This window comes from Triticum urartu, chromosome 3 (assembly GCF_003073215.2).
Source record: "Triticum urartu cultivar G1812 chromosome 3, Tu2.1, whole genome shotgun sequence".
NCBI lineage: Eukaryota > Viridiplantae > Streptophyta > Magnoliopsida > Poales > Poaceae > Triticum > Triticum urartu.
The window spans coordinates 352,823,599-352,840,082 of NC_053024.1; positions in this window are offsets into that span (position 1 = coordinate 352,823,599).

The following is a 16,484-nucleotide window of genomic DNA, read 5'->3' on the forward strand; positions in this document are numbered from 1 at the left end:
TACTCGCAAACATGGTCTCTCGACGTCTCCCTTGAGAAGTGTCACACTCTCCCTATCATTATACATTACACGGTTTTCATTATCTTTCACGTCTCCACCATTCTCTCGTATCACTAGGTACCTAAGCTTTCTTTTTCACCACCACACACACAGTCTCCACTCATCTTACACTTTGTCTTTCTCTCTATGGGATTCTCTCACACACCCTATATGTCTCTAGATATGAATCATACCACTAAAATTACTCTCTCTCTCTTGTAGACACAACATTTGTTGCGGTCTCCTTTTCGTCTCCATCCCAGACTGACATTATTCATTTGTTTACCGATCAGACAAAATCCCCCTCTCTCTCTCTCTCTCTCTCTCTGACACACACACAACTCCTACTTCCACTCCCCTTCCCGACTACCGTCTCTCTCTCACACACACAAAACTCTTGCTTTCGCACCCCAACTCGTATTTCTCTCACAAACATTTATCACTAGCCTCTAGATAGGTTTATACACCCGCACACTCGTGCTTCGACTATCGCATAAATGTCTCTCTCCCGCTCCTTGTATCTATGTAGATTTTTCTTCCCTTCTTGAGACACGCCCTCTCGATCATGCACACACACACTATCGCCTCATTTTATGCTGATACCTCTCACACACACACTCTTTGTGTCTTTGTCACACATGCGCTCCATCCTCCACCTCTCTCCCTCTCTCACACACACATGGGCTTTTTGCAACAACTAGCAAGATGCCCATGCATTGCACGGAACATCAAGATGCATTTGTATGAGTAGTTTATCTTGTGGGAGAAAAGGATGAACAAGGGAAGGCCTTATTTTCAAGTGTGGAGAGGGGTGTGGGTATCTTTTTGCAAAATTGCCATAGTTTCCTTCCTATCCGTCAGATATAGATCGGACGTCCTATATTGCAAGATGGCAGGCACAGGATCATCACCGACTATGCTTTTATAAGAGCGGGGATAAAAAAAGAGTTGGTCATGATGGTGGGCCTACCATCCTGCAATATAGGATGTCGGATTTATATCTGACGGATAGGAAGCAAACTATGGCAATTTACCCGCACTCCTCTCCACATTTGTAGAAAAGGCCTTACCTCGTTCATCCTTTTCTCCCACAAGATCTTGATGTTCCGTGCAAAGCACGGGCATCTTGCTAGTAAGAGTAGAAATTAGACATATACCACTTCTCGAATCTTGAAACCAACAACGTTCCTCCCTTATCTCATCAAAACCGCCAAAGGAATATATTTTGAGTGGAACATAACATATTTTTAGTGATACACGTATTTCAAAACTAGACTTTTTTTCTATCAAATCGGTGAATATATATTAATCTACTATGATCGTGTGGCAACGCATTGGCACATTGCTAGTAGTTATTATAATTTTTTGGACACCAGACAAATGCTGGAGTACATATACGAAGAGAAGAGGCGCACACACGCAGTCGGTCTCTCGCTGTCTCGCACACATGAGTGTTACGTAAAGGCAACGTTAACAAATAAACCCTAAAACCCTAGGTGGACGATTGCTGCATTTGGGGGTACTGCGTACATGGTGGAGCGCACCTTTGGAGGAATAGTCAGCTCGCGTGATAATTTGATCCGTAGGAGTTGATGGTCGGGACCACAGGTGAACAACTTGGAGGTGGTGGCTCGCCAGTTGCCACAAATCGAGTAGCCACGTTTAAAATATCATTTTTAAAGGGGTTAAGAGTTCCGATTTTCAATGGTGCATTATAAGTACTAGGTAGTTTTTAGAACGATTGGCATGGAGCGAAAATGGAATTCATAGTACTACATACCTCCTTCGTGTATGGTTGTATGGGTTTATGTTGCGAGATGTTGAACCTGGTAGTTCTAGGGCAAATACTATGGTTTAGATTTAGATGTTGGTTTTTAGTAATGAAAATCGGAAGGGGGAAACCGTTCTTTGATTAAAAAAACTACTACCTCCATTATGGCTTACTAGTCCCCATAGTATTTTGGGTCAAAGTTTGTCCACGAATTTTACTGGTAAAATGTGAATGGAAAATGAGATTTTGTTATACCCAAATAAAAAAGGACCGGAGGGAGTGATTGCTCTCGCATGGACGCGACCTCTCATAGTGTAGGCATTGAACCGGCGCGCCAGCCAAGAGGGACCCACTCGTTGTAGGCCCGGTTGAACACGCCTCCTCGCCGCCTGCCTTCATTGAATCAGCGCGTGTGCCGGCAACACGTTCTTCCGCGATCCGGCCGGCATTTTAGAACACAGAAAATGACCAAAATATAATTAATCACGCATGATCTTGACTTGTTGTGGTCGCACTGGTAGTAGGAACTAGAGGTTTTTCTTTATTCATAACTCTCATCAATTTCATTACATGACCCATCGATATTATGGTTGTGGACATTATGTATGAATGTGTAGATATCTATGAACATGAGTTTGATGTGGAAGTTGAACTTGGGATGTCGGGCTTGCACGTGAACTATACCATCTGCAATGCTTCATCTATTATTGTTTGGAAAGTAATTGTTGTTATTACATGACCCGAAAAAATATTTTGTGTCACATCAGTAGATGCACGGACATCACAACAGGCATGCTGACTGGATAAACATTTGAACCTAGGTACTATGAAGGAAATTTTGTATTGACAACTATTATAGATAGCAGGAGACGCCTAGCCTGCTCTGCCTCTGCTAGCTCAATGCTGGCTTCTTCCCTCTCTTCTTTGGCATGGGTGAAGAGAGCATCTCATTGCTCTTTTCGCTTCTTTAGGAACTCAACTACATTCTCAAGAGCTGCTGCATGCTTTCTTTCAGCCTTTACTAGAGCCACGAGGACACGAACAGTTGATGACTCCACCTGGCTTGTGTGTAATCCAGCATCATTTGGGAATTTGCACCTTGTGTCTAATCCAGCATCATTAGGGAACTAGCACCTTGTGTGTAATCCAGCCTCATTTTGGAAACATGATCTCGAGGTTGACCATACTTCCCTCCTCGCAGGAACTGCATCCTGACATGAAGTTACTTCTTTTTTAGATCAATACTAGCAACCTAGCTAGATCCATTTAGTAGAAGCCAGATAAACAGAACTGGGAGAAGTGAATTCAAAAGGAAAAAAAATATAAAAACAGACTACAAGGTGCGAACACCCACTTCCTACATCAAGCTAAAAACGAAAGCATTAGGACAATTAAGACTCTTCTTATTACACATCGAAGAACACGAGGCTTAAGAGAAAAAGAAACTACAACATATACACATCGAAGAACACGTGGCTAAATGAAAGTAATTGAAAGGGTGTTACTTACCAAAGCTCGTTTTACAGGTTCGGTGCAGCTCCTCTTTAACTTGCCATGCTCCTTGAAGATGTCCCCAATATCCCGTGTTTGGTCTTCATTGCTCCTCTGTATGTTCGCACTCGTGGTTTTAAAATATCAACATGGAAAGAAAAATATACTACTGTAATACTCGCACATCTTGTGGGCAACATTAAAGCACTTTTCTGCCATGTTAGAGCATCTCCAACAGAATGGCAATGTAAGGTGCTTTAAAAAAGCATTTACAGTGCTGAGCTCAAGAAGTAGAGATAGAGAGTGGAGACTAGAGCGTAGAGGATAGTTCTCAGCAAAGATAGCTAAAAAATAGAATATTCAACTACTCCTCGTCATCCGACTCCTCCTCGGTGATGTCCTCCTCCGACGTCTGACTGTAGTCATGAAGATACTGATCGTCGTCGGATTCCTAGGACGACGCTGCTCCTAGCCTCATGCTGAATTGAGCATCCACTTTTCGCCGACGCTTTCTCTCACGATAGGGGGATCACTCCGCCCTCCTTTGCGCGTAGAACTCGCGCTCGTTGATGATGTCCTGCGGGAAGTGTTGGTGCCACAGCGCCATGGCTTCCTCGTCCATCTCGGCAATGCCGAGATGGTGCTCCCGCCTATGGTTGTCGCGATGATCCTCGTCGGTGATAAGCCGCGGAAGAGGCATGACCTCCTGTGCCCGCTCCCGCGTCGGCATATTGGGGAAGTTCAATGTCCTGTGAGGCTACCAGACACGCCACGCCGCCGCGTCATACACGCGGGCGGCCTCGTTGGCAGTGTCGAAATTGGTGAAGCCGAGGAGCATCCCCAGGAACCGGATCTCGGCGAAGAAGCCACCGGAGGGGCGCGCGCGGATGCCGCGGTATCCCATATTTTCCTAGCGACGCGATGGCATGGTGGCGCGGCAGCGGTGAGGCGAGAAAGTGCGGGGAGAGAGCGGTGGCGAGGCACAGAGCGGAGAGAGAGCGGTGGCAAGGCACAGAGCGGTGGGAGGGCATTGGATTTTATAAAGCGCGCTGGACGCCGCGCGCTACAACTAGCGCATGCCCGGCCGCTTTTTCCCGCGTGCGCGCAATCCTTTCCTGACGTCTCTGCTATCTCTACTCTCTTCTCTACTGTTGTATTTATTTTATATTTAATATTTATCTCTACTATTATCTCTACTTTTTTTCTTTTCTCTACTCTTATAAAAAACCGAGTTGGTGATGACGGTGTGCCTGCCATCTTGCAAGATAGACCATTTGATCTATATCTGATGGATAGAAAGCAAACTATGGAAATTTTGCAAAAAGATACCCGCTCCTCTCTCCATATTTGCAGATAAGGCCTTCCCTTGTTCATCCTTATCTCCCACAACCTCATTGTTGAGAAATTAAAAAAGGAAACCTCTGGAACAATCTGGCATGATGGCCGCATGGGTTTTTACAACCCTCCTCACCCTATCTCTTCTCTTTCTCGAGAGATTATTAGTTTTTACACATAGGATTACTCCCGCATGGGTCAATCACAACATGTGTTTTATAAAAAATGCATCTTGATGTTCCGTGCAATGCACGGGCATCTTGCTAGGCTTATAAAAAAACAGAGTTGGTGACGATGGTGTGCCTGCCATCCTACAATATAGGCCATCCGATTTATATCTGATAGATAGGAAGGAAACAATGAAAATTTTGCAAAAAGATACCCACACCCCTCTCCAGATTTGCAAATAAGGCCTTCTCTCATTCATCCTTTTCTCCCACAAGATAAACTACCCATACAAATGCATCTTGATGCGTGCAACGCATGGGCATATTGCTAGTTCTAAGAAATTTTCCATCATTTGCCACACTACTGGTTGCAGATGAAAAACCTGGACATGATTGCTAGTTCTAAATTTTTTTCCATCATTTGCCACACTAAGTGCAAATCTCTTCTTTGCCCATGGACCGATTTATTTCTTCAGTTGGACTAAGGGCACCAAGGTCCATCCACTGGACATGGTTGGCCACGCCAAAGAGCGCCGCTTGCGCCAGTGCAAGTGGTGATCATGGTGGCGTCATAGCTGCAGGCGTGCTCTCGCTTGTTCCGGCCACTATGCTCGTCTCCTCCCTCCTTGTCTCGACCTCAAACCTTGTCCAGGGGCTTGCCCGTGCTTGACTGCATCGCCCTACATCGCTGCATCGTCGTGGTTCGCCATCAATGCGCCGCTAAAATAGTGCCTGTGCCATGCCCTGCCCCTGACCTCCATTAGAGCACTACTCAAGCTCGCTTGTGAGCTCCAGAGCCTTCCCCATGGCTATTTAAGCATGCCCCGACTCCCTCCACACCTCACCAGCCTCTCCCCAAGCGTCCTCGCCCACCAAAACCCTCGGCCCGCTCCTCTTTTCGCCGGAGTTCTCCATGGCCACCTCGGCCTCGGCATGATTCCGGCCAAACCCAGCCTCCCCTCGTCGTTCCGAGACATCCACCGAGTTCCTCTCATTCCACTCAGCAGCCCCACCCCTCGCCCCTCGCTGGAGCGCCTTGCTTCGCCGAGAACCTCCACCGCCCGAGCAATTTGTAGCTTCCTCCGTCGCCGCGGCCTCCCCTACTCTCCACTTCTCCCCGGTGCTCGTTCTACCTCTGAATGGGACCGCCTCGTCTCCACGAAACCGTAGGTGGCCTCAGCTCGACCAGAGGTGGCTGGCGTTGGCTGGGGCCTTCGTTGGAGTCCACCGCCTGCCGTCCTCTGCCTCCCCTCAGTCCTCCTCTACCCCGCGTCCTCCTCTCCACCGCAGGGCCGGCCGACCACCTGGACGGACGCGCCACGCCGTGCCGCGCCCGCCGGTGTCTGCGCCCTGGCCGGAGCTGGCCTGGACCGGCCACCCCTTGGCCGCTTCCCTTCCCTGCCTCTGTTCTGTCTCATGGGAGAATAGGCGAGCGGGAGGAAGGAGACGACCGAGTCTAGCCCTCCCCCTGCGCCTGGACCCCACCTATAGGCCCCTCCTTCCCCTCGTTCACGTGATTAAGTGGCGACGTATTCCCAGAAATACGTTTCTTCTCTAGAAAGCGCACTTTCATTCTACTTCAACCAAGAATACATTTGCTCAGTCTGAAAACGTATTTCTACTTATACGCTTTCAGTTTTTCCTCCCAGGGACCCATTGGTGATAAATTTTTCACAGATTGGTCCATGTTCTTCCAACCTTCACAACTTTTCAAGCATAACTCCGATTGAGTTGAAACCAACGCTCACTTTTTCGTCTCATCGAGCTCTATATTTTGGTAACATTTTCACTAGGTGTTATCATAGTGAAAACGACCATTTCGTGCTTGCCTCTAATCAGCCCCCTCCGAGAAAGAACCGCCCGACGTTTTGTTCTGCGGCTTCAGCGCACTTCTTCTTGGAGTCTCCGTCACCCCAGGCAAGCCACAATACCCACTTGCATGATATTCATGCAGTAGCCATGGTTTTCAACTTGAATATTTATTAAATGTTTGCTTGCTTAAAATATGGTTATAGTTGTTTCAGTAATGCTTATGGATTCATGCTTACTTTCTTCCTATGATGTTATGCACCTATTTGTCATGCCCTGCTAGTTGCTAGTATTCTTTTCATATGCTTATGCTTGCTAGTAGTATATGTTGATGTTGGTAATGGTCTTCGGTGCATGACTACCGTCTGTCCCGGGTACCATTGTTATGCATGTTCCATTGCGTCTAGTTGGTTAAATGCTTGCATGATGGCATTGTTGATATGTTCTTGCATGATGTTTATTGTTGATGCTAGTGGTCATGTTATGCTATGAGTAGTGTTGTACTGGTAATATTCATGCTCTTCATTATGCCATGCTCAGTTGGAGATGATTCATTGTTGATATGGTGGCTAGTTATGTTGCACCCGTGCTTATGTTGATATCATGCTCATACATTGTAATTGTATCATGTTATTTTATCATGGCTCAGCATATTTGCATTCAAGTTAACCGGATTAAGTTGAACTTGAACACCTGTTGGTTGAGTCATGGTGCCACCATATCGAACTGACCAGTGCAACCACGCTTACCTTTATGGGAAGGTCCTAACTAGGTATATTGTCGTGCCTCTCACCGGTGCCTCCAACTAGGGAAGGTTATGGGCGTGCGGTACCCTGTCTCGGTAAGCAGACACAACCTTGTGTGCCCGTTGTTGTTATTTTTATGGATCTGGTCCCCGTGAGGGACGTTTGGCCACGACGGTGGTCGTTGTGTCTTTGGTAGACACGGGGCCACCCAGGACTAGCCCAGTTGGGAGTGGGTCGGAGTGGCCGGGAGAGTGTCATGACAATAGATCGGTTTTGTTGGAACGTCGTTGGTCCACCCGAATGGGAGTGCGAGGCCATGGGTTCAGTAGTGTGGGTACAGTGTACTAACCTCTGCAGAGTGTATATTAAATCTATAGATAGCCGCGCCCGCTGATAAGGGCCCAGTTCGTAGTTGGTCACACTATGAGTCAACAGTAATAATAATAATGTGCTAAATAACAACCCCGGTTTGAGGATGAGATAAGTTGGTTGTGATCGCCGGAAGGATCACCATTTGAGGCTAGGAATTGGTCGGGGTTGTGACCGCCGGAAAGATCACTGTTTGAGACCAAGTGTTGGTCATGGTTGTGATCGCCGGAATGATCACCGTGGTATCGAGGATACCGAGTCGTTGGATATTCATGATGTTGTGCGAGAATCGTGGGTAAAGATCAAGCTCCTTATGGTTGTTTGATGATTACTACGATATTGTTTATACCAAGCTTGATTTGATCCTGAGATGATCGTGTAATGTCCGCAGATGGTAAGTGATGCGTGTGATGGTTACGAGGTAACCCGAGCAGAATAAATGGTGCATATAGTGTCATCATGTTGCATGCTGGTATCATCAGATGTATTTGCTCATGTCATGATCATATTGTTCTAGTAGTATTATGCTCATGTTGTTCATGCCATGTTTTTCTGATGATCTCATGATAATTCCTGATTAACCTATAATTGCCATGTTGTTGTTTGTCTTTAATGCTTCTAGTTATTGTGAGCTTGCAAGTACATTCAATGTACTGACCTGGCGTGTCATGCCAGTTTGCAGGTTGTGCCTGAATTGCTTTCTTGTTTGGTGTTGTTCCCATGTTCACGAGCTAGGATAAACGTTCCAGCCAGAGTCCCTGCGGATTGGAGTCCATCACCGCCGTTCGTTATTCCGCTACCAGTAGTTGTTCCGCTGCTTCGAGTTGTTATGCTGCTTGTATAGAGCAACCGTGATTGGCGTAATGTCGCCGTGCCGATGTTATTCATTGTAATATCGGAACACTTGTATTGATATTCGTGTTGTAATAGAGAGCTGGTTTGTTCTATACTAAGCAGTGTCGTATTCCAGAAGACTTCACCTTGATCTCTGGGTTGGAATACGGGGTGTTCCGGTTTTCTCTTAGCCGGGGTGCCACAGTTCGTCTCCAAATCTTTTCCTCTCCATGTGTGGAAACAATATGCCTGCCAGACTCACCTTCTCCCTCCAGCGGTCCCACCACTCCACCCCATGTGGAAAAAATCGGCATGCATGACTCTCCTCCCCCCGCGCTTGTCCTATCCGTTGTGACCAGGAATATTTCCACCCCTTCCCTCCCCCGTAATTTACTCCAACAAATATGCCCACGTACTACCTCCTTTCCGGTTTATAGGGCTCAATTCAAAAATTTCACCAACCAAGGTAGATGATGAGTGGTGGAATAATTTTCATGGTTTGTAAAAGCACTCAATTAATGCGCTCGTTTTTCTCAAAGAATGGTGTTTACCAATGCATTAATTGCAATGCATGCATGCATGAAGTACATGCATTGGTCAAGTTTCTCATAATCCTCGCATGCAATGAATTAATGCACCTTGAAATCTGAGCATGTGATGGGAGTAGCTGTTACGTTAATCACGCAACATATCTTCCAGGATATTGCTTCACTTACTTAACTGCAGGTGCATTGGTCACTGACATATGGGCCCAACAGGGGTCTGGACCACATGTCAGTGATGCAACTGGACTTGTAGTTAAGTCAGTGCAGCTTAGTCCATATCTTACGTAGGTGTGCCATTGCTCGCTATAAATACTGTGCCTCCCACGGCATTCGGCAGAACGCTCACGTTCATCACTATCTCCTCCCCCTCCCTCTCACGTCGACCACCATGGCATCGGCCTCCCAAGCCCTAGGCGCCCCTCGCTGCACCGCCTGGACGGTCATGCGTCGTCATTCCGCTCCTCGACGCCAGTAGTCGAGGAGGACGCATCGGCGTTCACTCCTCGCCGCGACGCGTCGAGGTCGACGCATCGGCATTCCCAATCTCTCCAGCACGTGCGTCGAAGTTCGCGTTGGCTCCCCACTACGAGGAGAACGCCGCGCCACCCACCGAGCCTCCCAGCCTTGTGGAGCTTTGGAAAGAAATGGATGTCTCCATGTGGGAGCCTGTGCCGCCGGCAGAGGAAGCCAAAATGCAGGCGAAAAACAAGGCCGAGGAAGAGAAGCACGCCACGGGGCAAGCTGCCTGGCAGGTCTATGTCGTGTCTGAGAGAGTTAGGCAATTGGCTCTTTGGCAGAAGGCTCGTGCAAGAGACGTGAGGGAGGTGGAGGACGCCCGTGCCAAAGCCCTGAGTGCAGTCGTGCCCAAGCGCCTCATCTACGCTTGGCGGTACTTGGACCGGGTGCACGCTTCCAGCGAGGAGGAGTACCTATTGGCACCAGATCACCACACCGATGAGATCGCGCTTGCCCGCCGGCAAGCCGCCAATCAGCACGTCGCAACTTACGAGGCTGAGAATCGCCCACGCACCAGGGCACTCGTGGCGTGCCATAAGCGCTCCTGCGACCGTCGTGGCTTTTAGTAGGAGTATAATTTAGTTTCATAAGGTGGTCTCATTAGTTTTGGGACGCAGATGATAAATCACGAACATTTGGGAATTATTAGCATCCTTAATTAAGTATGTAAGAGGGAAAGTTTGGAAACCTTATGTATCCATACGCATTTTGTAAGTAGGTGCATATAGCACAAACTTTACTATATACTATCGCACTACACGTCTCTCTCTATATATGCTTGCAGACTGTCCTATTCCCTCCGTGCAGGTGAATAAGTCATCTTTGGTTGTGCACCGTGACCAAGAAGGAGGGAATACTTTATACACCTAGACGGAGGGAGTACTACTATTACTTACGATGCGGTTTACTTACGATGCTTGTGAAATGATTCAATGCAAAAATGCTCGTTTGATTGTTTACCTTTAGCTTCCTTCTCTGTGGTTATTTCTCTGTCGTACTTTATTCAGAGTATCTCACTGGTCGGAAAGGCATGCAAATTCCCAAACCGCTTCCTACACCATGTATCAAATTTTTTACCTAACAAGTTGTGAAGCCCAAATAAATGAGTGAGGCGCCTTAATGTTACTCTCCACTGTGACTAGTCTTATGGGAAAAGCTGGGAAAGAGACAGCTTATTTTTTAAGCCGCCAAAAGAACTGGCCCTAGGAGTAGTAGCTCGGGATACTAGGAGTAGTAGTTAGGGATCGAGTGTGCGAGATGAACCAGAGATAGTAAATGCAGAGAGATGAAATGCAAAAAATATGGAGGGATGTGATGGTTTCTTGTTCGTTTATTTTACCAGGCCACTTTTTACTGGGAGTGGTTGGGTTTTGTGATATGACGTCTTTACTGCCGCGCCACCAGCGGGGTGAGGCTCCTGTGCAGCGCCGCCCTCTACACTAGTACTACATCGGTCGTGGTTTATCCCCCATTGAATTTGACTAAATATTTAACTGACAAAATGTTAGTGCATGTCAACAAAAACTATATCGTTGGATTCGTCTTTGAACATAGTTTTCCATGATATAATGTTAGGTGACATGCATCAGCATTTATCGTACTATATATAATGTTAGTTCAATTTTTGGTCATACTAATCTATAGTAAGGTGCCCGTGCGTTGCACGGAAGTGTGAAATGCATTGATCGGGGAGTTGCTTATTTTGACAAAGGATGTGGGGGTCATCTCATGTGTAATAGGTATCGATAGGCCTGTTCGGATATTATGTTATCTCTAGAGCTCACAAACATCTAGGTGAAATAGATAAAAAAAGTATCTTTTGCAAACAAAACTATTCAACTGTTCAACCTGCATCCAAAACTTGTGAAGAAATAACACTTATTGTGCTTTGCAAGAAATGATCTTCAAGAATTAGTTTTTAAGTATCCATTGTTATACATGTTGGCTACAGATGACACGAAACTTTCTTATAGCCAACAGTTGGCTATACTATTTAAGTATTAACCATGCCCTTATACACCTAGACAAAGGGATTAAATCAGGATGACTTGGAAGGGGGCAGAGGATATGTAAGAAATGGTTCATCATAAGTCTTTCACCAGTACTATAGTAAAAATTCATACATGAAAGATTCTAGACTAAACCATAAAAGGATACACTTTTATTCATGTGCAAAACTCCAATAGAGAAAGACATGCATGGAAGTCTCCAAATGCTTAGACAACAGATTACATTGAGCGAAGACTAATGATCAACATTTAACTTGGTAATGCAGATGTCCAGGTGAACCTCGTTGGAGTCCCCGTGCACATTGTTGGGGGTGAAATCATACCATGCGTCTTCCATGTCCACATCGGCGGGAAGGTCCCATCTCGGCAGAGTTCAAGTCAGCTTGACGTAGCCAGTGTTGCCGCCCACGTACCTCCGAGGGGTAGTAATAGTGAGCACGCACCCGTACATCGGCCTCGTGTTAGTGTCAGCGTCAGCGGCGTCGCCCCTGATGCACACTACAGAGACGGGGCGGCAGCCTGCGCGGGCCTCTCCGGTGCCCACGATCAATAGGAAGACACTGTCGTCCTCCTCCGAGACTAGTAGGCGGCGGTGATCCTCCAGCGACTCCGGCACGATGAACGGGTAGCACGTCTCGTACTTGATGTTCTCCGCCAAGGGCCAGTAGTGATCGCCGCACGACTGCATGAGGTGATGCAAGATGTCTGCCGGTGAGCCCCAAAACGGCATCGAACACTCATACCAGTAGATGAAGGGCTCCTTGGAGGCATCGACCAGGCTGTCCATGAAACGGGAGTGGATGTAGGGGACGTTCCACCAGTTGAATATATGGGCAAGTTACTATGAGATTTAGTCCGAATAAGCACAAAATAGATCATGACGGCTATAACAGGGATTAAACTAATCATGTGGACTAGAATAGTAGTTGAACAGATCGAATCTAGGACATAGACTGGAAACATGAATACTACCACGATTTTGAACAGGAAGGACATCAACACATACGGTGCAACGGGAGCAGCACCGTTGGCGTTGAGGTTGTCACCCATTTCATTGAGGAAGAGGTTGCCAAGGTCAGTGAAGAAGTCGTCGTCAGTGAACTCGTCACTGCCAGCAGTCGCGAGAGTGCGCTCCCCAAATTTCAACAGCGCCCGCCGAATGGAGCGCAGGAGGGAGTTGCTGTAGGGGACATTGCGGCCGTCGAATGGAGCGCAAGAGTAGCCCACGAAGTAGTAGATGGTGCTCCTCCCTAGTCTCTATTCTTATCTCTATCTCTACTACTCTTCTTTGTTTTTTATAATATACTAGTTGTAGCTGTCAAATCGAATAGTACTGTGCCGTCCTGCTGCACGCCCGGCTGAACATGCCTCCTCGCCTCCATCAAACCCCTCCGTTGCTGTAGGTGTTGGTTGGGGAGAATGAAAGAGATAAACTTTTATAACAATGAGCACGTCCGTTGCAACGGATCCAAAGTAGAATAATACATATTCACAAATTTGAAAGAAAACAGTTTACTTTTGATATACATATCACTAAAAATATCTTATGTTTCACTCCAAATATATTCTTTGGTTTTTTTTGATGAAGTAACGGAGGAATGTGGTTGGTTTCAAGATACTAAGGGGTTTTGTGTAAACTGGAGCAGAGAAGTGGGAATTGTTACAAAAGGCCACAACTTACATCACAGCCGTTAGATGCAAATCTAATGGTCAGAAATGGCAGATGGCAGACACACCATCATCACCAACTGAGTGTTTTATAGGAGTAGGAGTAGAGAAAAAACCGAGTTAGTGATGATGATGTGCCTGCCATCTTATAATATAGACTGTCCGATCTATATCTAACGGATTGAAAGCAAACTATGAAAATTTTACAAAAGATACCCACACCTCTCTCCACATTTACAGATAAGGCCTTGCCTCATTCATCCTTATCTCACACAACCTCGTTGCTGAGCAATTAAAAAAGGAAGTCTCTAGAACAATCTGGCATGGTGACCGCTACCGACGTTTTCCATCCCCATGCCTCCTCCCAGTCTGACCACCAGTCACCACCACGCCCCACTCCTCCTCACCTCTATCATCTTTCTTGATATATCATTTTTCCATGAAATGGTCGACATACCATTTTCCGATAAAATTATCAAGATGACATTAGTTTTTACACATGCGATTACTCCTACATGGGTCAATCACAACAGGTGTTTTGTAAAGAAAATGCATCTTGATGTTCCATGCAATGCACGGGAATCTTGCTAATTTTTTGCATATAATTCCAAACACCACGTAGACACGGTCTTTGACCATTTTACAACTATGTTAGTGTCACTGTTAGTGGTCAGCCAGTGCAAGTTACAGCCCCGGGTGTTTTAACCTTTTTTAGTAATGATATCTGGCGATTGTTCACCACGAGCTCAATCCTGGTGAATCCCACGTAACCATCAGATTTCCATCTGACAGTGGCCAGTTTTTAATCCATAGTATTTGACAATACCGCCACCCTTACAACACCGTAACTGTGTCGTGGGCGTTTGCAACTGCCATGTCTCCCAGCGAATGTTTGCTAGGGATTGGAGTTAGCACCGATGGCGGTTCGTAGTCGTTCCACGCTCGGGCATTGAACTTTGTAACTATTTTTAGATTAGAATATAGTACTCCTCCAGTCCTACTCCACTACTACTCTACTCAAGCAAGTTAGGGCATAGTAGTAGGTACTGTAGGGAGTACCAGTACTGTAATCACCCAAGCAAGTTGTCTGGCATCGATATGACCCTACGCTATAGTATGTGTCTCGTAAGTCAAGCAGAATCCTGTAGTCATCATCACTTGTCCACTTCCCGCAACACATATTCGCTTCTCCATCTTTGTCCGCACATAATATCATCCAATCTTCCATCCCTGCTAAGGCGCCTCCCTCCTTGTCCGAAACCCAAGAAGTAACAATGGCAGAACCGAGCAGTGTCCGCCGAAAGAGTGGCTGGAATTTGATCCCCATAGAGATAATCAAGCTCATTGTGTTTGCGTGTGAACAATCTCAGTACCATGTCGCTTGTTGCGTGCTCATCGAAGCTGTACTGTTTACTCAAAGCCCTCAGGACGGAGCTTTTAAGCCAGCTCCTTCCTTCCTGATGCCGCCTGATCTTCAGAAATGGCATGTCACACAGCATAATGATCGTAGGGTGGCAAGCATCAACCCCTTGACTGCGATCCAATCCCCGTCACCCTCAACTACATTAACGGTATGTACTGGGTCGGCATGAACATATCTTGGATGGTGCTCATCGACGGTCGTGGCAGCTGGATGCTTGTGGAGGTCTACACCCGGCGATTGATCCCCCTTCCTTCGATTAACACTGCACTACTTTGGCACCGCGGGCCATAATACTCGGAATCTTACAGTAGCCAACATGAGACCAAGTTTGATTTTATCAAGGTTGTAATCTGCCAAGTGCCCACAAGATCTACGAATTATAAAGACTTCAGGCTAATTGCGTTCTTCAACTGCGGTCTCGGCTATCTGACAGGCCATTGTGGTAAGTGGATAAATCTGCATGTCCATCGCAGGATCATACATCCTCCATGGTTCTCTGATGCCATTGAACACAAGGGCTTCATTTACGTTGTCGACTCCTTCTATGGCTGGACGTATTGCTGGCCTACTCCAGTCATCACTACAAATGGCTATTACAGCAGTATGTTACTTTCCTATGATATCATGATGGCTTGCTTATATTACTGTCAACATTTACTGAAAAAATATTCATGCTCACAACATGTTGTTCTTAAGATTGACTACATTAAGAGCCCTTTTTTATTTGAGTCCAACTTTTTTTAGCGTTATTTGACTCCAACTTGATATGATGTTGTAGGCCGCCTGGTGTCCCTACCCTTCCTAATCACAGAACCTTCCAAAGAAAAGCGGCATGTCAGTCGCAGGTGGTTCCTGGCTCGATCAGACGATGGCGAACGATTGATGATCGTTCGCACGTACCAGACGTGTTGTTTTGCGGAATACAATCACAGTAACTGCAAGGTCTTTGAGCTGGATTCCAGCTTCTCTAGGCCTACAGGAAGTTTTGACTGGAGGTTGGTAAGTAGCCTTGGTACACGCTCTCTATTTGTCGGACTGAATTATCCAATTAACTAGGAGATAACCGACAGCAAGGATCATGATGGCAGTGCGGTTTCGTTCATCAGGCAAAACTGTGTGTACACAGTGTACCATGCATCTCTGCATGCACCATACCCTGATATTTGTCGCCACGCACTGCAGCCCAAAGTAGGAGAGAGGGTCGCATGTACCAGACTTCGACCTGCTGGCTAGAGTTTCCCCCGTCAGGCACCCATCTGGTTCAAGCCGCCAGCCAATCTCCACAGCTTAATAAATAGTAACGTCTAACTGAGCCAGTTAGTTAGATGCGTACACTTGGTGTGGTAGGATCTTTATTTAGTTTGATGCATACACTTGTTCTTTTTTGGTAGCCCTTTTGTAATGATGGTTGATGTTTGGTTTGGAAGAGAGAGCTGCGTCTTCACTCTTCTGGCCTGCTTACTGCTTTTGTTGCACCCCCAGCCCTGGTTGCCGTTGCTGCTGTTTTCAATGTACAATCAGTAGTATATTTCGTTTGTTGGTTGAATAAATGTGTTGTTAGAACGACAAACACAATGTTTTGGAAGTCGTTGCATGGTTCGATCCTTTAGTGCCCCGTACCGTACGTAGCGCATACTATTTTTCGTACGGAACACATTTTCCACTTGTTGATAACATGCAGCCCACTGATGAAGGCCCAATAGAGAAGCCCATAATTAACTGGAAGGGAGGTCTAACATGAATCTGGCCCAGGTACATGCTC